The sequence below is a fragment of the Geotrypetes seraphini genome, chromosome 4 (assembly GCF_902459505.1).
Source record: "Geotrypetes seraphini chromosome 4, aGeoSer1.1, whole genome shotgun sequence".
NCBI classification, from domain to species: Eukaryota; Metazoa; Chordata; class Amphibia; order Gymnophiona; family Dermophiidae; genus Geotrypetes; species Geotrypetes seraphini.
In genome coordinates, this window is record NC_047087.1 from 136363102 (window position 1) to 136389394 (window position 26293).

Sequence of the window (26293 nt, forward strand, 5' to 3'; positions counted from 1 at the left end):
ACCTACCCTCGAGATGCCGATGGAAAGCAGCAATAGCACTGAGATGCACCCGAATGGAAGTCGTCTTCAGACCAGACTGAGATAAATGAAGCAAATATTCCAGGACCGAAGCCACCGGAACCGAGCTCAGACCCAGATGATGCGAGGAACACCAGGATGAAATTCTGGTCCACTTCTAGGAATAGCAAAGCCGAGTCGAGACTTTGCGCGAAGCTTCCAAAACCTCCCTGACAGACTGAGAAACAGGAACCGAAGTCAAGGGGAAAGGAACCAAGCCGTCAGATGTAAGGATTGAAGATTGGAATGCAACAGCGAACCCCGACTCTGAGACAGCAGAGAGAGAAAAACAGGCAGAAGCAGAGGCTCCCTGACACTGAGTTGGAGGAGCAGGGAGAACCAGGGTTGACGAGGCCAACGAGGCGCAATGAGAATCATAGTGGCTCTGGTCGATTTGAGATGTACCAACGTTCTCAAGATCAGAGGGAAAGGAGGAAACGCATAAAGGAACCTCCCTCCCCAGTCGAGAAGAAAGGCATCGGCCTCGAGACGATCCGGGGAGTACAGCAAGAATGGAAGACTTGTCTCCTTTACTGAACACCTTTAAATGATGGAAAAGACAACTTATGTTTAAATAATTCTTATTGAGCAAACTGCAAACCATCAAGTTTAATTCATATCTGATAAAATTGCTTTTTTCATGGATTACAAAGTGATGAACAATAAAAATTTTTTATATGGGATCGAGTGGGTGGCCTTCTGTGGCTGAAGAAGGTGGATGTTTGGCTGCTGCACTCTGAGGGGGTGGAGTTTGTTGGAGTTTAATGGCCGCGAGTGTCAGTGTTTCCTGTGCACCAGAAAAATGTTTGGTGTGTGGTCTGATTAGATGGTCTCGACTTCCTATCTGGATGGCAGAAAGACTATAATCCCTGAAGCAGCAGTGCGAAATGGAGATTTCCCTGTTGGGTTAACTGTCTGCGGTATCTGGAGGGCGGAGTACCGAGTGAAGTGCTCTATGAACAACCCGGACCATATCGGCAGCTAAGTTTCTCTGTCTTTTTCTGCTTTTGGACTTTTTTTGGAAGTTGCTGATGACTTGTGTTATTGTGCAGATCCTGGTCACACTTTTTGTTTTGGCGTGCTCCATCTATAAATATCACCACATGTGTGCAAGTATTTACATAACATAACATATCATTATACTTATAGACTGAGTTACCAAAAAGTTCTACGCGGTTTACAAAAGATTATAAACATTAAACATAATCGTATATTTGAATGAGTCAGCTAGTCAGGTATTTGGAGAAAAGATAGGTTTTTAGCTGTTTTCTAAAATGTCTGTAAGAAACAGCTGTGAGCAACAATGATCTAAATTCTTTTTCATGAGAAGCTGCCTGAGATGCTAAAGAGTGATTTAGGAATTTCTTGCTTTTACAACCTTTTACAGAAGGGAAATTGAACAGAGCATAAGTTTTCCTACTGTATTTGTGCATAGCTATGGAAAAACTATTAGCCAGATAAGTAGGGGCTGCACCATATAAAACCTTGTAACAAAAACAGCCCAACCTGAACAATACCCGAGCTTCCACAGGCAACCAATGCAATTTGCAATAAAATAACGTAACATGATCATATTTCTTCAATCTAACTGCTGTGTTCTGTATCAATGATAATCTCAATAATTCCTTCTTAGTAAATGATAAATAAGCAATATTGCAGTAGTCAAGGAGACTCAACATTAATGACTGGACCAATAATTTAAAGGCTGAAAATTCAAAATAGGGTCTAATTGTTCGTAGTCTCCATAAAGTAAAATAACTTTTACGTACAACAGCATCTGTCTGGATTTTCATAGAAGATGTTTATCTAATACGATCCCTAAAATTTTAATCGTTGGATGGATTGTATAAGATGTTGAAAGTATATTGATGGAAGGTTCATGAAAAATTTTGGTAGGAGATGCTACAAAGAACTTTGTTTTATCAGAATTAAGCTTAAGTTTGAATTGCTGCATCCAAAGATTCATCCTTTCCATTACAGTCTCAATTTGAGTAGTAATCTGAGATAGAACCGAAAAACTATTGTGATGTCATCGGCATAACTGAACAGTCTTATATCCAGATTGTTTAGGCACGAACCTAGTGATGAAAGGTAGACATTAAATAATGTAGGTGATAGTGGAGATCCTTGAGTGTTTTCAATAAAGTGCCAGATGAAACTGAACTGAGGCTTTTTCTCCACATTTTTTTGTTTTTCTGTTGTGGTGTGCTCAGGGTGTGTATGTGTGAGCCCGTGTGTGTGGGAGTGAGGAGTGTGGCCTTGCAGTGTCTTTGAGGTCTCCTGTGTTTCCATTTGGGATATAGCTGTTAGTTGGAGTGTTTGTATGTGTTCTTATCCTTACTATAATTGTAATTGAAATCACCCATTATTATAGTGTTACCCATTTTTCCAGATTTCCTAATCTCTGAAAACATTTCTTCATCTGTGTGCTCATTTTGTCCCAGGGGACGGTAGTATAACCCAACCTTTATATTCCTTCCCTTCACACATGGAATTTCTATCCATAAGGATTCCACACTGCTATCTATGCCATGCAAATGTTTATTTTATTTGATTCAATTCCCTCCAATTTGATCTACTCTATCCTTGCGATATAATTTGTACCCAGGTAACACAGTGTCCCATTGATTGTCCTCCTTCTACCAGATCTCTGAGATGCCTATTATATCTATCTCATCAATCAGTGCTATATACTCTAACTCTCCTATTTTATTTTTTAGGCTTCTAGCATTTGCATATAGACACTTCAAATTGTGTTTTTTCTTTGCAACTACAAGCTGCTGAGAAGACAGGGAAAATTTGAGTCTTTTACTCTGCTTTCCTCTTAAACCCTCCTGGCTTTCTTTCACCATTATTGGAACCTCTCTACCGGGACTCCCTAAATATCCTGTTTCAATAGTATCTTCCAAGGATACTATTGAAACCTTACACCAAACCATCCGCTCCCATGCGACTGTCGGCTTTCCCCTACGTAAACCCATCCGTATCTGTGCCGGACTGGAGAGATTAAAAGAAAGAGAGAAAATTAGCAGGTAAGAACCTAATTTTTCCTTCCTCTACACCAGTGGTCTCAAACTCACACCCTTTGCAGGGCCACATTTTGAATTTGTAGGTACTTGGAGGGCCTCAGAAAAAAATAGTTAATGTCTTAATAAAGAAATTACAATTTTGCATGAGGTAAAACTCTTTATAATTTATAAATCTTTCCTTTTGGCTAAGTCTTAATAATACCGTATTTTCACGCATATAACACGCGCGTTATACACGATTTTACAAACCGAGTATAACCATGCGCGTTATATGTGTGAGCGCGTTATACAATTTTTTTTTTCTCATTGCAATCCGGCATCCCCCCTGCGAACCGGCATCCTCCCCCCCGCTCGCGTCACCCCCCCTCCCCCGCGATCCTACATCCCCCCCCAGCACCGCAAAGACTTCGCTTACCCGATTGGGCACCAGCACCAACACCAATGCACAGGACGTGCCAGTGCCCGAAGATCCTCCCTCGCCTGTGCTGGGCTGGGCTGGGCGGTGCGAGGGAGATCCTCCCTCTTCCCTGTGCTGGGCTGGGCTTTGAGCATTTGCGCATGCTCAAAGCCTTCTGGTCTCGCTCTCTCCGAGATTCTGAATCTGAGAATCTCGGAGAGAGCGAGACCATAAGAACATAAGAACATAAGAACTGCCTTCTCCGGATCAGACCTTCGGTCCATCAAGTCCGGCGATCCGCACACGCGGAGGCCCTGCCAGGTGTACACCTGGCGTAATTTATATTCCACCATATCCTTATATGCCTCTCTTAAGGAGATATGCATCTAGTTTGCTCTTGAAGCCTAGGACGGTAGATTCCGCAATAATCTCCTCTGGGAGAGCATTCCAGGTGTCAACCACTCTCTGAGTGAAGCAGAACTTCCTGACATTAGTCCTGAACCTGTCCCCCCTTAGCTTCATTACATGTCCTCTAGTCCGTGTCAAATTGGACAATGTAAATAATCTTCTCTGCTCTATTTTGTCGATTCCTTTCAGTATTTTGAAGGTCTCGATCATATCCCCACGCAGTCTCCTTTTCTCAAGGGAGAACAATCCTAGTGTTATAAGTCTGTCCTCGTATTCCAGTTTCTCCATACCCTTCACCAGTTTTGTTGCTCGTCTCTGCACCCTCTCCAGCAGTTTTATATCCTTCTTTAGGTAGGGAGACCAATGTTGGACGCAGTATTCCAAGTGTGGTCTGACCATTGCCCTATAAAGCGGCATTATAACTTTCTCCGATCTACTCGAGATTCCTTTCTTTATCATGCCCAACATTCTATTTGCCTTCTTTGCCGCTGACGCGCATTGTGCCGACGGCTTCAGGGTTCTGTCTATCAGCACACCCAGGTCCTTTTCTTGTTCACTCTTCCCCAGAGTTGCACCTGACATTGTATACTCGTATTCCTTATTTTTATTGCCTAAATGCATTACCTTGCATTTCTCCACATTGAATTTCATCTGCCATTTCTCCGCCCATGTTTCTAACTGACACAAGTCGCTCTGGAGTTTCTCGCTATCATCCTGCGATCTGATTGCCCGGCATAGTTTTGTATCGTCTGCAAACTTGATGATCTCACTGGATGTTCCTTCCTCTAGGTCATTGATATAAATATTAAAAAGGATCGGCCCAAGTACCGAGCCCTGGGGCACACCACTAGTCACTTTCTCCCAGTCGGAGAACTTCCCATTTATGCCCACTCTCTGCTTTCGGTTTTCCAGCCATTTGCCTATCCATCTTTGTATATCCCCCTCTATGCCATGGCTATGTAGTTTCCTGAGAAGTCTTTCGTGTGGAACTTTGTCAAACGCTTTCTGGAAGTCCAAATATATTATGTCCACCGGCTTCCCACTATCGATTTGCTCGTTCACGGTCTCAAAAAATTGGAGTAAATTAGTCAAACATGATTTCCCTTTCCTGAATCCATGTTGACTGGGTTTCATTAAGTCATATGCGTCCAAGTGCCGGACTATGCTATCCTTGATCAGTGCTTCAACCATCTTGCCAGGGACAGACGTAAGACTCACAGGTCTATAGTTGCCCGGTTCCCCTCTCGATCCTTTTTTGAAAATTGGGGTGACGTTCGCTATCCTCCAGTCGTCCGGTATCTGTCCAGTTCTGATTGTCAGGTTTGCAAGTTTTTGCAATAACTCTCCGATTTCAACCTTCAATTCCTTTAAGACTCTCGGATGAATCCCATCCGGTCCAGGGGATTTGTCGCTTTTAAGTTTGTCGATCTGATAGTATATCTGGTCTAAGTCCACTTCAACTGTGGTGAGGCTGTCTTCTATTTCTCCTGCAAACACTTTCTCCGCTTCAGGTATTGTTGAGGTGTCCTCCTTCGTAAAGACGGACGCAAAGAAGGAATTTAGTTTGTCTGCGATTTGTTTATCTTCCTTGACGTACCCTTTTCTTCCCTGGTCGTCCAGGGGTCCCACTGCCTCTTTTGCAGGTTTTTTCCCTTTCACGTATCTAAAGAAGGGCTTGAAGTTTTTGGCCTCCTGGGCTATTTTTTCCTCATATTCCTGTTTTGCATTCCTCACCGCCTTGTGACATTTCTTCTGATCATCTTTATGTTTGTTCCAGGCTTCGGTTGTCTTTATGCATTTCCATTTTTTGAAAGAGTCCTTCTTTTCTTTTATGGCTTCCTTCACCTGTATGGTAAGCCATGCCGGTTCTCTTTTGCTCTTTGTTCTCCGATCTTTGGAAATCTTCGGAATGTAGAGATCTTGTGCTTCTGTGATAGTATTTTTCAGTAGTGTCCATGCCTGATCAACCGTTTCAAGTTTGTCCATCATCTTCTCGAGTCGTTTTTCTACCATGGCTCTCATGCTATCGTATTTACCCTTTTTAAAGTTCAAGGTGGTGGTTAAGGTTTTGGCATGTTTCCCTTTCCTGATGTGTAGTTTAAAGTTGATTACATTATGATCACTCGTTCCCAGTGGAACTATGACTTCCACTTCTGTTATCGGTCCCGTGAGGCCATTTAGGACCAAGTCCAAGGTGGCGTTGCCTCTTGTCGGCTCTTTTACCATTTGTTCCAGGAAGCAATCCCCTAGCACCTCCAGGAACTTGGCTTCCTTGCCGCAGTTGGAGGTTGCTAGTTTCCAGTCTATCCCTGGGAAATTGAAGTCTCCCAATATAATTACATTGCCTGTCTTGCATTCTTGTTTGATTTCCTCCATCATTTCTGCGTCAGTTTCCTCCGCCTGTCCTGGTGGACGATAGTAAAGGCCAATTTTCGTATCTGCGCCATATTGACCAGGAATTTTGATCCAGAGTGACTCCAGCTTCTCTTTCCTTTCTGTTTTAACCATTTCAACAGAATCTATCCCCTCCTTAACATATAGAGCAATACCTCCACCTTTCTGCCCTATTCGATCTCTTCTATACAGTTTGTATCCCTGTAGTACTGTGTCCCATTTGTTTTCTTCATTCCACCATGTTTCTGTTATGCCAATGATATCCAATATGTCACGTCTTGCTATTGTCTCTAGTTCCCCCATTTTGTTACCCAGACTTCTAGCATTTGTATACATACATCTAAGTTCTCTTCGTGTTACCTTTTTGGACCTTCTACTCTTGGCCGTCCCTGTAGCTTCAATTTTGGTATCCTTTACTGCTCCTGTGTTATCACCCTTTTTTGCTGTGTGGTCGTCCCCTCCTATGTCTGAGTTGTCCCTTCCTGCTTTTTCTCCCTTATTGGCTGTGAGGTCGTCTTCTCTTGTGTAGGTGTAGTTGTCCTTGGCTTCTTCGTCGGGGCATCCTGCTATCCGTACCATCGACCGGTGGTCGACTGTCGGCTTTCCCCTATCTTTCAGTTTAAAGCCTTCTCGATTGCCTTCTTCATGTTGCCTGCCAAAACTCTTGCTCCTTCCTTGTTGAGGTGTAGTCCGTCCTTTCTGTAGTACTTGCTTTTTCCCCAGAACGCCGTCCAGTTGCGCACGAAGTCGAAGCCTTCTTCTTCGCACCATCGTCTCATCCAGGCGTTGATTACTTGCAATTCCCCTTGTCTCTTTCCATCCGCTCTTGGTACTGGGAGGATCTCGGAGAAGGCCACCTTCACCTCCCTGATCTTCAGTTGTCTTCCGAGAAAGCGGAGCTGGCCCTTCAGCTCTTCCCTGTCATACTTCCGCCCGCTCACATCATTTGTCCCCACGTGGATAAGTACAGCGGTGTCCTCTCCCCCTGCTCCATCTATGATCCTGGAGATCCTGTTGGTCACATCCTTCACTCTTGCTCCAGGCAGACAGGTGACAACTCTGTCCTCTCTTCCTCCTGCGGTGTAGCTGTCCACATGTCGTATGATGGAGTCGCCTACGATGATCCCCATCTTCTTTATTCGGGAGTTCCTTGGGGGGCGTTGGTCCACGTCCTTGGAGTAGGGCCAGTCTTCCTTCTCCAATGATACTCTTGAAATTGTTTCCTGTTCTTTGGGTGGGGCGATGTCTTCCTGTGGTCTCACTATTCCTCCTGGTGTGCGGTTGTCTCCTACCTCGTCTTCGGTTTCTTCTGTGTTTGCATGGGTGTCTTCTCTCCTCACATCGGTTTCCTGAGTTTCCTGAGTACTCTCTACATGGTGCTGATGAGCTTCCTCTATGAACATTTCTAGTTCCTTGACATCGTCGTTTGGGCTGTACTCCACTAGAATCTTCTCCTGTGCTCGGATTCTGTCTTCAGAAGGCTTTGATGCCGGTTCGCAGGCCAGAAGAGGGAGTAAGCGGGGGTGGTGGGAGGAGGTTATAGCAGCATGCACGGTATACACGTGTGTGTGCTATATAGATTTTTTTTTTACAGCAATGCTTTGTTCCCGCGCACTATATGCGTATGTGTGTTATACACGTATGCACATTATATGCGTGAAAATATGGTAATATTGTAATTTATAGCTAAAAAGACATATGATCAAGAAACTGTTTTATTTTACTTTTGTGATTATGATAAACATATCGAGGGCCTCAAAATAGTACCTGGCGGGCCGCATGTGGCCCCCCAGACCGTGAGTTTGAGACCACTGCTCTACACTGATCAGGATTCTTCTGCCTGTCATGCAAATATGTCCTTGTTTCTCTCTCCCATCCATTCATTTTTATCATATGCAAACCGTATGTTAATTTCTTGGAAGGAAAGTATTCACTCAGGATTATTGTGACCTCATGATTGGTTGTACCATTGTGATGACATTAAAGATCTCAGCAGCAGCAACAAAAGGATGAGAAAAAAAAGACCCACAGAACTGTTTTTAAAATGTTTTATTTTTAGCTCCGAGAAAAACCCTAAATATATGTGCCATATTTTCCAAATGGAACCTTGTAATACTTTCAACAGATATAACTTGCTCCAAGACAGTAAGTAAATATTAATGAGCAAGGGATGATCTAGGTCAGGGATGTCCAACCTTTTAGCTTCCCTGGGCCGCATTGGCCGAAAAAACATTTTCTGGGGCCACGCAAACGCTGCAGCAAGACAGAGGAGGGAGCCGGCAAGACGGTAAACACCCGGGGGCAGCAGAGGAAAACACTACATCGCCCTCAACCGGGGCCACACAAAATACTTCATGGGGCCGCAGGTTGGACACTCCTGCTTTAGATCATATACTATTACTATTAATTATTTCTAGAGTTCTACCAGTTATACACAGTGTTGTACACTCACGGAGACAGTCCCTGCTCGAATGAGCTCACAATCCAATCAAGACATACAAACAGGATGCTGGGGTAGAGGTTACAGTTAGCAGGGGCTAACTGCTGGCTAGAGTGATGAGCAGAGGGGAGTAGAGTTATGACACTCCAAGACAAAAACTGTTTTTTATGCATTTATAAAATATTTTCCTAAAATCCAGAAAGCATATTCAAATTTTCTTAACATCATTTGAACTAATAATCATTTTCATGCCATTTGATTGCACTGTTCTGTTGATTATATCGGATGCCTATGAGGTTTGAAGAGCTTGTAAAGCTAATTATCCCAGGACAAGCAGGCAGCATATTCTTTACGCATGGGTGACGTCACCGACGGAGCCCCGGTACGGACCTTTTTAACTAGAAAGTTCTAGTTGGCCGCACCGCGCATGCGCGAGTGCCTTCCCGCCCGACGGAGGAGTGCGTGGTCCCCAGTTTCTTCGTTTCCGTGGAGCGAAGAAGACGCGTGTATCTCAATGATCGTTGAATCCAACTTTTTGCCTTCCCGCTCGCGATTTTCTCTTATTTTTTTCTCATTTGCCCTTCGGGTTTTTTCTTATTTCATTTATCAAAAAAAAAAAAAATTTTTTTGCTTTTTTTACTTTGTTTTCGATTCAGCCCCGGCGGGGCCTGTTGTCACCATACAGGCCTCCGGGTTTGATTTTGCGGAGGCCGTGTTTCCATTCATGCCCCCGCAGCCGGGTTTTAAGAAGTGCCAGCGGTGTGCACGCCCGATCTCCCTCACTGACCCACACAATTGGTGCCTACAGTGTTTGGGTCCTGAGCATCGGGCGGACTCCTGCACCCGCTGTGCCACTCTTAAAAAACGTACTCTGAAGAATCGACAAATCCAGCAGAACATCCTCTTCGGCATCTGCTATGGAGCCGATTCCATCGACTACGGTACCGCCAAAATCGGCACCCACCACTTCGACGACGCCCAATCCTTCATCGGCGTCGCTGGCGCCAGGTAAGCCGGCTAAGAAGCCTTCCACCTCCCTTGAGCGCCCTCCGGCCACAGTGGCGACACCGGCCCTACCGGTTTCACGCTGACCCCGGAAACGCTCCGCCCCGATCTCGGTGAGTGCCTCGTCATCGGCCTCCTCATCGCCGGGGCGTGGAGCGGCACCTAAGGAACCGAAGCAGAAAAAAGCGGTTCCAGTGCAACCCCTGGATGACCACATCGCGACCATCCTCCAAGACAAATTACAGGAACAGCTGCAGCAACAACTCCAGCACCTGTTACCGACCCTCCTGGCACCGCTCCTTTCGGTACCAGACCGGCCCGAGCCTCGTGCCGTCCAACCGGTATCCACCCCATCGGTGCCCCTTAACTCTTCCATGCCGATTCTCTCGGCTGAACACCTTCGTGCCCACCCCGTAGGTCATACCCACGCTGATGCCGATCCTCCTCAGTACCAGGCGGAGCACCGGTCCTCCCCGGACCGAGACCGGCACCGTTCTTCCCGGGACCGAGACCAGCACCGATCTTCCTCTCCCGGTAATGTCTCGGTGCGCTCTGGCAAGTCTCTGTCTAAGACCCACCATACTGAGCCTTCCACCCCGATATCTCGACATGCGCACACTGATGTCAGGGACCCGGACCTATGGGAAGACTCCCCTCCCGGTACCGAGGAGGACGCATCGTCATCGGACGAGGAGCCCTCAGCGCCCGATACCACTTCTAAGCCTGAGCAATCCTCCTTCTCAAGGTTCCTCAGGGAGATGTCAGCGGCTCTCTCTATCCCTCTAGAGTCTGACTCCAAAAAATCCCAGGCCTTTCTGGAGGCCTTGGATTTTGAACAGCCTCCCAAGGAGTTTCTCAAGTTACCCGTACATGACATACTGCGGGAAACTTTTTATAAGAACTGGGAGAACCCACTCACCATCCCCGTGGCCCCCCGTAAGCTGGATAGCCTTTACAGGGTCATCCCGATCCCGGGTTTTGACAAACCTCAGCTGCCCCATGAGTCTCTCCTGGTTGAGTCTACCTTGAAGAAAACTCAGGGCTCCAGTGTTTATGCCTCCACCCCTCCTGGCAGAGAAGGCAAGACGATGGACAAGTTTGGCAAGCGCCTTTATCAAAACTCAATGCTGGCCAACAGGGCGAACAATTACACATTTCATTTCTCATTTTACATGAAACATCTGGTACAACAACTGTCCGCCCTTCAAAAATATATTCCGGAACGCAAATTTCCAGCCTTCTTCAACTGCGGAAATTTATGGTGCGCTCTATTTATGATTCCTTTGAGCTCACCTCCCGTGCATCTGCCATGGCCGTTGCCATGCGCCGCCTGGCTTGGTTGAGGGTATCTGATTTGGACATCAACCACCAAGACCGCCTAGCCAACGCTCCCTGTCTTGGGGATGAACTTTTTGGGGAGTCCCTAGACTCAACCACCCAGAAGCTCTCGGCCCATGAGACCAGATGGGACACCCTTGTTAAACCTAAGAAAAAGGCCCCACCTACTCGCCCTTACAGACCACAGTCCTCGTATCAGCGCAGGTTCTCTGCCAGACCCCTCAATCCGCCTTCACAGCAACCTCGGCGGCCCCGTCAACAACATCAACACACTCAGGCTCGTTCTCAGTCTAGTCAACCTGCCAAGCCTCTCCCTCCTTCGAAACCCTCTCAGCCCTTTTGACTCCTCTCTCCAGGGCATAGCCAGTCTTCCTTCCTCGTTGCCTCTTCCTCAACCAATCGGAGGACGTCTACAAATCTTCCTCAGCCGTTGGGAGGTCATCACATCAGACCAATGGGTCCTCAACATCATCCGCCACGGCTACTCTCTCAACTTCCAGACTCTTCCACCAAACAATCCTCCCGTAGAGTCTGCTTCTCACTCCCCCCAAACCCCCCTCCTCCTGAGGGAGGTCCAATCCCTCCTTCTTCTCAATGCCATCGAAAAGGTGCCTCCTGCCCAACGGGGTCAGGGATTCTACTCCCGCTACTTCCTGGTTCCCAAGAAGACAGGAGATCTTCGTCCCATCCTCGATCTCAGGGACCTCAACAAGTGTCTGGTCAAGGAGAAGTTCAGAATGCTCTCCCTTGCCACGCTGTACCCTCTTCTCTCTCAACACGACTGGCTATGTTCCCTGGACCTCAAAGAGGCCTACACTCACATCCCAATCAATCCGACTTCAAGTCGCTACCTACGGTTTCAGATACAGCACCGTCACTATCAGTACAAAGTGCTACCTTTTGGCCTCGCTTCATCGCCCAGGGTGTTCACCAAGTGCCTTATTATGGTGGTGGCCTTCCTCAGGTCTCACAACCTCCAGGTGTTCCCCTACTTGGACGATTGGTTGGTGAAAGCTCCTACGTCGCCGCTTGTGCTACAAGCCACTCATCACACCATCTCGCTCCTCCATCTCCTGGGGTTCGAGATCAACTACCCCAAGTCGCATCTGCTTCCTACACAGCGACTTCAGTTCATTGGAGCAGTTCTCGACACCACACTAATGAGAGCGTTTCTCCCCTCCGATCGTCAACGGACCCTGCTCCACCTCTGTCGTCAGGTGCTCCTTCATCACTCCATTCCTGCCCGGCAGATGATGGTCCTCCTGGGCCACATGGCCTCCACGGTACATGTGCTTCCTCTGGCACGACTCCACCTCAGGACACCTCAATGGACTCTTGCCAACCAATGGTCGCAGACCACGGATCTTCTTTCTCATCCCATCTCTGTGACATCGTCTCTTCAGCAATCTCTTCAATGGTGGTTGAACTCCTCAAATCTTTCCAGGGGTCTACTCTTTCATCTACCCCCTCACTCCATGATCATAACCACGGATGCCTCCCCCTATGCGTGGGGAGCTCACCTAGGAGATCTACGCACCCAGGGACTCTGGACCCCTCAGGAGCGTCAACATCACATCAATTTCCTAGAACTCAGAGCCATGTTCTATGCTCTCAAAGCCTTCCAGCACCTTCTCTGCCCTCAGGTTCTTCTCCTGTGCACAGACAATCAAGTCGCCATGTACTACATAAACAAGCAAGGCGGCACCGGATCTCGCCTCCTTTGTCAGGAGGCTCTCCGCATCTGGACCTGGGCCACGGCCCGCAATCTCTTCCTCAAGGCTGTCTATATCCAGGGCGAACAGAACTCCCTGGCCTACAATCTCAGCCGCATCCTTCAACCTCACGAATGGACTCTGGACCCTTCAACACTCCACTCCATCTTTGCTCGCTGGGGCACTCCGCAGGTGGACCTCTTTGCAGCGCCTCACAAACATCAGCTGCCCCAGTTCTGTTCCAGACTCTTCTCTCCTCATCGTCTGACCCCAGATGCATTCCTGCTCGACTGGACGGACCGGTTCCTCTTTGCCTTTCCTCCACTACCTCTGATGTTGCGGACGTTAGCCAAACTCCGCAGGGACAGGGCCACCATGATTCTCATCGCTCCTCGGTGGCCTCGCCAACACTGGTTCTCCCTCCTGCTTCAGCTCAGCTCCAGGGAGCCCATTCCTCTTCCTGTGTTTCCTACTCTACTTACGCAGCAACGTCAGTCTCTACTGCATCCCAATCTGTCTTCGCTCCACCTGACAGCTTGGTTTCTCTCGGGCTGACCTCTCCAGAGAATCTGTCTCAGCCTGTCCGTCGCATTTTGGATGCCTCCAGGAAACCGGCCACCCTCCAATGTTACCATCAGAAGTGGACCAGGTTCTCCTCTTGGTGTCTACTGCATCATCACGATCCCACCTCATTAGCGGTGGAAACTGTACTGGACTATTTGCTCTCTCTGTCCGACGCTGGCCTCAAGTCTACCTCAATCAGAGTCCACCTCAGTGCCATCACTGCGTTTCATGAGCCTATCCTCGGAAAACCTCTCACGGCTTATCCACTGGTTTCCCGCTTCATGAGAGGCCTCTTCAATGTCAAACCACCTCTGAAGCCTCCTCCTGTCGTCTGGGACCTGAATGTGGTTTTATCAGCCCTCATGAAACCCCCTTTTGAGCCTCTTGCCACAACTTCGCTCAAACTTCTAACATGGAAGGTGCTTTTCCTCATTGCCATCACCTCTGCCAGGAGGGTTAGTGAGATGCATGCACTGGTCGCCGATCCACCGTTCACTGTTTTTCACCATGACAAGGTGGTTCTGCGTACCCATCCTAAATTCCTTCCCAAGGTGGTCTCGGCTTTTCACCTCAACCAGTCCATTGTGTTGCCTGTCTTTTTCCCTAAACCCCATTCTCATCCTGGGGAACAGGCATTGCACACGCTGGATTGTAAGTGTGCCCTGGCATACTACCTTGACCGTACCAGGGCTCACCGCTCGTCTCCTCAGCTCTTTCTGACCTTCGATCCTAACCGTCTAGGTCGTCCTGTCTCTAAACGGACGCTTTCCAACTGGCTTGCTGCCTGTATTGCGTTCTGTTATGCTCGGGCCGGTCTCTCACTGGAAGGTGCTGTCACGGCCCACAGGGTCAGAGCTATGGCTGCTTCTGTGGCTTTCCTCCGTTCCACGCACATCGAGGAAATCTGCAAGGCTGCCACTTGGTCCTCAGTTCACACGTTCACTACTCACTACTGTCTGGATGCCTTCTCCAGACGGGATGGACACTTCGGCCAATCTGTGTTACGAAATTTATTTTCCTAATGGCCAACCATCCCTCCTCCCCCTCTGTTAGCTTGGAAGTCACCCATGCGTAAAGAATATGCTGCCTGCTTGTCCTGGGATAAAGCACAGTTACTTACCGTAACAGGTGTTATCCAGGGACAGCAGGCAGATATTCTTACGTCCCACCCGCCTCCCCGGGTTGGCTTCTTAGCTGGCTTATCTTAACTGGGGACCACGCACTCCTCCGTCGGGCGGGAAGGCACTCGCGCATGCGCGGTGCGGCCAACTAGAACTTTCTAGTTAAAAAGGTCCGTACCGGGGCTCCGTCGGTGATGTCACCCATGCGTAAAGAATATCTGCCTGCTGTCCCTGGATAACACCTGTTACGGTAAGTAACTGTGCTTTTCAGTTTACAGATACAGTACAACATAAAGGGAAGGAATTTTCAGTAGCCTGATTACTTACAAAATCTGCTGATAGTTTTGTATTCATGGATCTGGTAGGTAATTTTTTATAGAAAACTTCAAATGTACTTTTAACTTTTCTTTGGAAAAATTGCCTAGGCTTGAACTTGATATCGAAAGTACCCAGGAACTTGCACCTATTTTTTTTTTTAGGTGGGGGGAGGAGGGGGGCAAAAGAAAAAAAAAATATAGCCTCACAAATTGGAAAATTTCTTTCTACATTCATACTTTACTCTTCTGACCTAAACATATCCTTTCTCCCTCCCAGGAAAGAACTGTCTGGCTGAAAAAAAGCACGTATGAGTCTTGTGCATACATTTAGAGATTCCAAAAAGGCCTGTTTTCAGACAGGCCAAGTTACCCAGGTAAATCACGGTTGAGTCACATGACTTTGAAATTTGCCCCTGATGGGATAATTTTATAACCGGATACTTCCATTTAGGCATTTTGAGGCTTCAAGATAGAGCCTTTCTATAATGCCCTAGGTTCCATTATAGAAAACCAGACTAACACTAGGTACAGCAGACATAGACCTGATGTAAGTTCAGGTGCCTAAATGCAGCAGGAACACATGTAACCTACAGTATTCTGCAAATCATGCATGTAAATTGAAGCCTCACCTACATCCTGCCCATTCTCTGCTTCTGTGTAAACCCCCATGTTCTGTAAGTTAAGCAAGTATTTGCAGAAAAGTGCTTAAGCACCCTGCTATGCCTATATACCATATATACTCCAATATAAACCCATCCGCATATAAACCGAGGCAACCTTTTCCCCCAAAAAAGGGAGAAGAAAGTTTGACGTGAATATAAAATGAAATTGTAAGCTCTACTGAGCAGGGACTGTCTCTTTAATATTTTAATGTATAGCGCTTCATACATTTAGTAGTGGTATAGAAATGATTATTAGTAGTAGTAACTTGTGTCAGCCATTTTGAGTAGTGAGTGCACTGGACAGAGGAGGATCACTCTTGCTCTGACTCACCTGGGGAGAGGCCTGCGATGGGACTGAGAAAGGGAGGACTCAAATATAAACCGAGTCCCCTATTTTGGGGCCATATTTTTGACCCCAAAACTAGAGAATAACACAGGGACAAATTTTTCCCTGTCCCCGCAGGAACTCAATTTCTTCATCCTGTCCCTGAGAGTTTTGTCACTGTCCCTGCCCCATTCCTGTAAGCTCTGCCTTAACTGCACAAGCCTCAAACACTTATGATTTTAAAGTGTTTGAGGCTTATGCAGATGAGGACAGAGTTTGCAGGGACGGGGAAAAATTTGTCCCCATGTCATTCTCTATTCTAAACATTTACACATATAATTTAGTAGTAAATGATGGCAGATAAAGACCCAAGTGATCCATCTAGTCTGTCCAACCATACATGTTCCATAAATTAATTATTTAGTTTAAATGGTCCTTTTTCTTAGATATTTCTGGGCCAGAAACCCAGAGCCCTGCCCAGTAGTGTGCTTAGGTTCCATCTACTGGAGTCTCCATCAAAGCTCACTCCAGCCTATCTTAACCATCCCAGCCCTTGAAACCCTCCCCAGCCCATCCTCAATTGAATGTTCATCCCAAGCTTGTTTGAACTCTGTCACTGTTTTCTTCTCCACCACCTCCCTCAGGAGCGCATTCCACGCATCAACCACCCACTCCGTAAAGAAGAATTTCCTAACATTACGCTTGAATCTACCACCCCTCAACCTCAAATTATGCCCTCTGATTTTACCATTTTCCTTTCTCTGGAATAGATTTTTTTCTATGTTAATACCTTTCAAGTATTTGAACATCTGAATCATATCCTGCCGTTGTATCAGCCGATGGTGCATCCGCATCTGGAGTACTGATTTCAATACTGGTCACCGTACCTTAAAAAGGATATAGCGATACTCGAGAGAGTTCAGAGGAGAGCGACATGTTTGATAAAGGGTATGGAGAACCTTTCATACACTGAGAGACTGAAGAAACTGGGGCTCTTTTCCCTGGAGAAGAGGAGAATTAGAGGGGATATGATAGAGACTTACAAGATCATGAAGGGCATAGAGAAAGTAGAGAGGGACAGATTCTTCAAACTTTCGAAAACTGAGAGGGCATTCGGAAAAGTTGAAAGGGGACAGATTCAAAACCTATGCTAAGATTTTTTTTTGTTAGATTCCTTTACACATCCAGGGAGGGTGGGGGGTAGAATATTTATTTGGAAGAGTAAAATTAATTTTTTTAAATTATATTGATAGCATAAGATATAATATTATTGTTTATAACTAGGATAAGAAGGGGAGGAAAAATTGTTTAATGTAATAATTGTGATGATAACAATGTATTTTCATACAGTTTTTCTGATTCTTCAATTGTATACATTATAAAAGTTTGAAATGTCAATAAAGATTTACAAAAAAAAAAAAAAAGCTACTCTATCTCCTAGACAAGGTTGTCCTTTATCCCCCCTTCTGTTTGTGTTAACTTTGGACCCCCTTATCCATGACATTCTGTCTAATCTGGAGATTAAGGGGATTTGGATTGGGGACCAAGAATTTATCATATCGGCGTTTGCGGATGATCTCTTGGTTCATCTTAGGGATCCGTCTACCTCGTTCCCGGTTCTTATGGAAAGCATCCATGAGTATGGTGATTTCTCCGGATTTCATTTAAATCTGGATAAATCTTTGGCATTAGCTCCCTTGCCACACGTTCGATTACACTGGGCGGGGGTCTTTCCCACTTCTTTGGGTTACCACCTCTTTCTGTTATTTAGGAATTCAATTGACCTCATCTATATCCACTTTCTATAGAATATGGATGCTTTATTGTGATATACTGAAGATTGTTTGTCTCGATGGACCGCCCTACTTACTTTCTGTTCACGGCCATATCCATCTTTTTACCATGCCGCTGTTCCCAAAGTGGCTCTATACTTTGCAATTGCTACCCTTTTGGCTTTTGAAAAAGGACTTGTGCAAATAATCTTCCCTTTTATATAAATATTGTTGGAATCATCGTAAACCCAAAGTGGCACAAAAATTTTTATTGGGTAACTGGTCTCAGGGGGGCATGGGCATCCCTAATCTCCATCTCTATAATTTGGCTTACTTAATGCGTGTTTTAGGTGAATGGTTTTCTGATAGACAAGATTTTACCCTGAAGTCTCTTGATTTGGTGCTGTGGACGCCTTGTAGTCTGATGACTTTATTGCTTGTTCCGTCTTCACGGCTCCCCCAGTTTGCTAAAACTAGTTTCCTTCTCCAACCTCTTCAGATAGCTTGGATAGAATTGTTGAAGTTATGGCAGGGTAAACTGTCATTCCTCTAGTATATTGCCACTGGTTGGAAATTTGCAATTCTTGCCAGGGCCTGAGAATGCTACTTTTTGCAAATTTGTACAAAGGGGGGGCGAGTTTGCTGTCTCATGTTCTTCAGGAGGATGGGCCTTTGCAGTTTTGGGAAGAGCTCTGGGGCATTTATAATCTGCAACTGGGGGACTTTCTTGCTTACAAACAATTACAGCATTATGTAGGCTCTTTGAATAGGGTTGATCTAATTTTTCAGGAAAATAGTTTTACCATATCGGGTTTTCATAGGTATTTATAATTGTTGGTTGCCCCGGCTGATAGAGCTTTGTTGTGTCATAAATGGAGCCAGGATGCACAAATTCCTGAACTTTCCTTAAACTTAGTTGCCTTGATAAGGCGTATTCTAGGCATATCAGTCAGTGCTGATCTGAGAGAATTTCAATTTCGAGTGCTACATTATGCATATTTTACCCGGGATCAGCTGCATAACTTTGGATATAGTGATGCTCTGGATTGTCAAAAATGTTCTCAGCACATCCATTCTTTTATTCATGCTTTTTGGTCATGCCCTATAATAAGGGATTTTTGGAGGAAAATTGTGAATTATGTGGCACATCTTTTACAGAGTCATATCCCTATGTCCATGGCCGTTTTGTTATTAGATAAGTATGAAGCTTTTTGTCTTCCTCAGAGTGGAGCCCGTCTCTTTATGAGGAAGGTGGCCATACTTGGGAAGAAGGAAATATTAGCAATTTGGGTAGGGAAGGCTCCGGCCTCTTTTGGGCATGGAGGAACCGTTTACATGCTTTGTTGCTACTTGAACGTCAGATGGCTGGATCTACCCCGAAGAAGAAGCATTTCCTTCAAATCTGGAGGCCTTATATATCATCTCTCAGTCATAATGCTTGCAGTGATATTTTGAATGGGTTGTAGGGATGGCTTTTATGATATGCTGATGTTTGGTGTTCAACTGTGAGTCTCATCAACTGCTGGGGTTTTTTTCTCTCTTTCTTTTTTTCTTTAAACATTATTTAAATCAACTTGAAACAAGTTCTAATCAATGGCAGCAGACCACTCTACAAACACAAGGGCATCAAACCCCTATACAAACACAGCAACAAGTACAGAAACAAGACCTAGCCAACCAGCAATGAAGTGGAAACACCAGCTCCAAGTTGAATCAATTTTTACAGTTTTCATCCCACACCACCCACTCTCTCCCCCCTGCCCCCATCCTCCCTAACCACTCCCCCCTCCCTCCCCCGAGAAACTATGGAGGAAGCATTGTAGAGCATCCTAAACCGCTGCCATAGAGAAACATAAGCTTTCAGGAGTGGCCCCTGCTGTGAGCAACAGAGCCACTCCCAACATACTATTAGTCCACTGGGACAAAACCGGTGGTTCCGTGGCCATCCACATGTGTAAGATTGCTTTTTTAGCCAGTAAAATGCCCACCATAAGGAAGCGACATTCAGCCACTTGTTAGCCCCACTGTTTCGATTCAGAGATAAGACCCAACAAGAGTATCCTATAAAACCATTTACAGGGTTGCCCCACCACCGTCCCCAGTATTTGAAACGCCCCATTCCAAAAACAAGACAGGGTGGGGCATTCCAGAAAATGATGTAATAATGTTCCTTTCCTGGTCTGACATTTGGGGCAACTATCATCATCCCTTAGTCCCATCTGCTTGCCCCTATATTTACTAATATAAACATTATGCAGTAGTTTATTTTGAAGCTCCTGAAGAGTAGCATTAGGACCCAAGAATGCCACCAAGGTAAAACTAAGAGTAAGATCCGGAACTAGGACCTCCTCTCCCAGCTCAGCCTCTCAAAACTGCTCCAAGGCAGAAGATGGTACGGGGCATCTCTCCCTTTTCATGGTATACCACATTGATAATCGATTAAGAGAAGCAGGAGTATCCATAAAGAGGTGATCTAAGTCTGTAAACCCGGGCTAAGAGCTAGCCCCCCGACCCAAGGACAAGACTTAGTGGTGAATCTGCAGGTATGAGTAGAGGGCAGTCCTCAGGTCTCTTGACAAGCTGAGAATGAGAGAATGGTACCACCTGTCTGCAGAAGCAATTGACCAATAAATCGACAGCCAAGTCTCAAAGGGCAACCGGGAAAAGCCAGCCGGGAAGGCTGGATTGCCCACCAGCTCAACAAAGGGTGACAGCCCACTAGCACAGCTGATGGATCCCCTCCACGAGTCCCTAGCCCTTTTCAATGCACAAAACATTGAGGATAGGAGAATCTGATGATCCCTAACATGCAGGACAGTGAAAACAGAATAAGGTTGAGCCTCCAAATGCCACATCTGAGAGGGAGCAAATTAGTAAATCCTGGCCTCGACACACCGGACATTGGTATCAAAAAATGATACCGAACAAGGACATTGCAAAAGAGAGCTTGGGACCGAGTGGGATCATTTGGACAAAGGGACTGAGAGAAAATTCTTGGGCAAAGGGACTATGAGAGGCTTCTTGGATAAAGGGACTGAGGGGACACTTTTGGGCAAAGGGACCGAGTGGGAACTCTTGGACAAAGGGGCTGAGAGGGACTTTTTGTACAAAGGGACTGAGGAGACACTTTTGGACAAAGGGACCGAGTGGGAACTCTTGGACAAAGGGGCTGAGAGGGACTTTTTGGACAAAGGGACTGGGAGGGAACTTTTAAACAAAAGGGCTGAGTGGAAATCTTCAGAAAAAAGGCCCACAGATGCAATGCAGGGGCCCAGTGCACAAACGAGCCTAACAGGCATGGTTGAAAGAGAACAATGGGAGCAAGAGGACCATCCAAAAAAGGAGATACTGGATGGGGGCAAAACGGACACGCCACGGGAGGTGGATGACCGAGTAAAGGCAAGCCAGGTGGGAGCGCCGAGCCATGGAAAGAAAACAGCAGGGCGGGCGACAAATCAGGACCTATATTGCCTCTACACAAATGCGAGGAGCCTCAGGGCCAAAATGGGAGAGCTGGAAATTATAGCCAGTCAAAAAGCCCTGGACATAATTGGAATCACAGAAACGTGGTGGGCTGAGGATAATAAATGGGATGTGGTCATACCAGGGTACAAACTTTACAGGAGAGACAGGACACACAAGAAGGGTGGAGGAATAGCGCTATACATAAAAGACTCCATACCCTCAACCAAAATGGAAACAGCAGTAAGGTCAGAAGGCTTGGAATCAATATGGGTTAAGCTACCAGGAGGATCTGGAGCAGACATCAAATTGGGTCTATACTATCGTCCGCCTGGCCAATCGGAAGAAATCGACCGGGACCTGGAGACGGAACTGCGGCAGGTATGCAAAAATGGAAGTGTGGTGGTGATGGGAGACTTCAACTACCCTGGGATAGACTGGAGTATCGGGCACTCAAGTTGCGAGAGAGAGACCAAATTCCTGGAAGCCACGAGGGACTGCTTCCTGGAACAGCTGGTCATGGAACCTACACGAGGAGAAGCTACTCTTGATCTAATCTTCAGTGGACTGGGGGGACCTGCAAAGGAAGTAGCGGTATTAGACCCACTGGGAAACAGCGATCACAACATGATCCAGTGCAGACTAGAACTGGGATCATCCAGGGTGAAAAGAACCACAACAACAGCGCTCAACTTCAGAAAAGGGAATTATGATGCAATGAGGAAAATGGTGGGGAAGAAACTCAACGGCAGCACAAGGAAGGTAGAGTCCGTAGAAAGCGCCTGGACCCTGCTCAAGCGTACGGTGCACGAAGCACAGAACCTGTACGTCCCCAGGTTCAGAAAAGAGTGCAAGAAAAATCGAATAAAGAACCCAGCATGGATAACGGCAGCTGTAAAAAAGGCGATCAGTAACAAGAAAGCATCGTTCAAAAAATGGAAACAGGATCAAACGCAGGCCAACCAAAAGGAACACAAGGAAAGCCAGAAGGAGTGCCACCGAGTGGTTAGGAGAGCAAAGAGGGAATATGAAGAGAGACTAGCGGGAGAGGCAAAAAATTTCAAATCATTCTTCAGGTACGTAAAGGGGAAGCAACCAGCGAGGGAGGAAGTGGGGCCCTTGGATGATGGGGATAGAAAGGGAGTAGTGAGGGAGGAAAAAGAAATAGCTGACAAGTTAAATGACTTCTTTACGTCGGTCTTCACGAGGGAGGACACATCCAACATTCCGGAACCAGAGGAAATAGAAAATGGAGATCAAGATAACAAGCTGGTCAAATTAGAGGTGAGCCAGGAGGATGTCCTCAGGCAGATAGACAAGCTAAAGAGCGACAAGTCGCCAGGTCCGGATAGCATTCACCCAAGGGTGCTCAAGGAATTAAGAAATGAAATAGCAGAGACACTTCAGCAAATATGCAACCTATCCCTAAAAACTGGAGAGATCCCGGAGGACTGGAAAATAGCTAATGTCACGCCCATCTTCAAGAAGGGTTCGAGGGGCGACCCGGGAAACTATAGGCCGGTAAGCCTCACATCGGTCCCGGGAAAGATGATGGAGGCACTGATTAAGGACAGCATCTGTGACCATATCGAAAAAAATGGACAGCTAAGGTCGAGCCAGCATGGGTTCTGCAAGGGTAGGTCGTGCCTCACAAACTTGTTGTACTTCTTTGAGGGGGTAAACAACCAGGTGGACAAAGGAGAACCCATAGACATAATTTACCTAGACTTCCAGAAAGCCTTCGATAAGGTACCACATGAGCGGTTGCTCAGGAAGCTATGGAACCATGGGGTGCACGGGGAGGTCCACCGATGGATCAAAAACTGGCTGGCAGACAGGAAGCAGAGGGTTGGTGTAAAGGGCCATTACTCGGACTGGCAAGGGGTCACGAGCGGGGTTCCTCAAGGATCGGTGCTGGGACCGCTCCTGTTTAACATATTCATTGACGACCTGGAGGAGGGAACAAAATGCGAAGTCATCAAATTTGCAGATGACACCAAACTATTCAGCAAGGTTGAAACCACGGTTGACTGCGAGAATCTCCAAAGGGATCTTACGACATTGGAAGAATGGGCGAAAAAGTGGCAAATGAGCTTCAATGTAGGGAAATGCAAGGTCATGCATATAGGGAGAAGGAACCCGATGTTCACTTACAAAATGGGGGGATCAATGCTAGGGGTCAGTAATCTGGAAAGAGACTTGGGAGTGATGGTAGACACGACATTGAAGGCGTCGGCACAATGCGCCACAGCCTCGAGGAAAGCAAACCAAATGTTAGGTATCATTAAGAAGGGTATCTCGACCAGAACGAAGGAAGTCATCCTGCCACTGTACCGGGCTATGGTGCGCCCGCATCTGGAATACTGTGTACAGTACTGGTCACCGTACCTCAAAAAGGACATGGCGATGCTTGAGGGAGTCCAGAGAAGAGCAACTAAACTGATTAAGGGTATGGAAAACCTTACATACACTGACAGACTGAAGAAGCTGGGGTTGTTCTCCCTGGAAAAGCGGAGACTCAGAGGAGATATGATAGAGACCTTCAAGATCCTGAGGGGCATCGAAAAGGTTGACAAAGACAGATTTTTCAATTTGAAAGAAACCACAAGAACAAGGGGTCACTCGATGAAATTGAAGGGGGACAGGTTTAAAACAAACGCAAGGAAGTACTTTTTCACACAGAGGGTGGTGGACACATGGAACACCCTTCCGGAGGCCGTGATAGGAAATAGCACAGTACAGGGTTTCAAGGAAGACCTGGATAGGTTCCTGGAAGACAAAGGGATTGAGGGGTACAGATAAGACCAGTGGAAGGTTTAGAGATAACTGTAGAGGTAGGCAATAAAATTAGTCAGGGACCGCTGACCAGGCAATATGCCTGATGGGCCGCCGCGTGAGCGGACCGCTGGGCTGGATGGACCTCTGGTCTGCCCCGGCGGAGGCGACTACTTATGTACTTATGTACTTATGTATAGTTCATGGAACCAGCGCAGCATAACTGCCACATTATAAAGTCGCAAATCTGGCAAGTGCACCCCCCTCCTCAACCGGTCTGGAGTAAGTTTATGATATTCTATACGCGCTCTACGACCACACCAGAGAAAGAAGGAGATAATACCATGATAAGCCTCAACATCTTTACGCAACACCCAAAGGGGCAGCATTTATAAAAGGTATAATACTTTTGGCAAGAGGACCATTTTGGTCAGCGCGACCCAACCCAAGAACGACACCGGTAGCTCCTTCCACCGCTGACATAACATCTTAATATGATCAAGTTTCTCAAGGACATTTTTGCGATAAAGGATGGCGAGATCCCTGTGCAGATAAACGCCCAAATATCTGAGAGAGCCCGTCTCCTATTTAAATGGAAAGGAGGGCAGAGGCCGATCACCACCAGGGGGAGAAACTGCCATGGTCTCCAACGTGTCGAAATTGATGTGCAGACCCAAAAAGGAACCAAACTCTTGTATCAAGGATATGATAAGGGGCACATCGCGAACTGTAGAGCCTAAGAAAATGAACATGTCATCTGCAAAAAAGTTGATTTTAAAAATTTGGGAGCCCACTCATATCCCCTGCAAGTCAACCAATTGGCGTATTTTGCAAGCCAAAGGTTCCAACACCAACATAAAAACCATGAGTGAGAGCGGGCATCCCTGCCTAGTATCCTGATACAAAGAAAAGGGCGAAGTAAGGTCTCCATTAATCAGGATCTGTGCTGTCAGAATCTGATACAGGGAGCGAATCCTGGCCTAGAAAGCACCCAAAATACCAACCTGTGGCAGAAGCCAGAAGAGATGGTCCCAGAGGATCTTATCAAATGCTTTCTCAGCATCTAAACTGGTAATGATAACATCCCCTGGGACCTCTGCCCCCTCTGCAAAATCTGTAACGCCCTGAGCACATTAGTGGAGGTGAAATGACCGTGAATAAATCCAGTTTGATCAGGGTGTATCAGTGAGGGAAGCACATCACCCAGCCGGGTGGCAAGTACGCTAGCAAAAATCTTAATGTCCTGGTTTAATAAAGAGATAGGATGATACAAACCTACGAGCTTGGGGTCCCGACCCGGTTTCAGGAGAACTACTATCGTAGCGTGAGTCAAACAACCCATTTCCTGGTCAGGCGTGAACAATGCCTCAAAGAGGTCTCAAAATGGCTCAATCATATGAGTCCCCAGTATTTTATAGAATTCCGGGCCGAGGCCATCTGGACCAGGCGTCTTAGCTAACTTAAGACACTTCAGCGCCCCTTGAATCTCATCTTCCTGCACCGGCCAGTTCAAGGCCTCTGTTTGCGCAGGCGACAGCAAGGGTATAGAAAGATTACTAAAAAACCGGTTCTGAGCCTCTACATCACAGCTACCATATAAAGATGGATATAAGTCAAGAAAGGCCGCCTGGACGTCAGAGGCAGCCGTCAAAGAAACCCCCGTAGGTGATTTCACTGCTTGGAAGATTTGGGTTTGATAAGACGGGCAAGAAGCTTGCCCACTCAATTTCCCCAGATATTTATATAGCTGGATATCACACTGAGCCCTTTGGTCTAGAATCTCATTAATCTCTTTCCTCACCTGACTGCATTTTTGGTATAGACTGGGAAGGGGATGATAAAGATAAGATTTGCGCAAACAGTATAGGCCCCCCAGTCATCAGCATGCGGATAGACTCTAAACAGGATAGAAAGTGCATAAACATGGAGCCCCAGAAGCTTGTCCCTCCTAGCTACCCATTACCCCACCACGCACCCCCCCTCCACCTCCCCCAACCTCCCCTCCACACCCTCCAAACACCCAACACACCCCCTCTGTCTCCTCCCCTCCCCCCTCCCAGCTTCCCAACATCCCCAGCTGCCCCTTGCTCCACTCCCCTGCCTGATCCCACGGAAACCCCAAGCCCATCATCAACCCCCAAACATACAGCAACCATACCACATTCAACACTCCCATCAAAGAACATGCACATCCCCAGCCCCCCCAACCCCCTCCATACAGTGCCATTAGCAGAATAACTCCACAACATGCAGGAGCATATAGTACAAAAAAAAAAACATGTACACTGTGGTGTCAGTCTATCTTAACACATGCAAGACTATTGGAAACTGCCATACATGGCCTGGGCACACGGCATTATCAAAAGAATCCCACAGCACAATAAAGCAAACAGTGTAAAAAAAAACCTTATACAGTGTGGTAGTGAGTGAACAAAATACAAGCAGAATAAGAGAAAAGAAACCACAGGCGGCTGGAATGTAGGATACAGTGTCTCAATCACCCCATCTCAGCCGT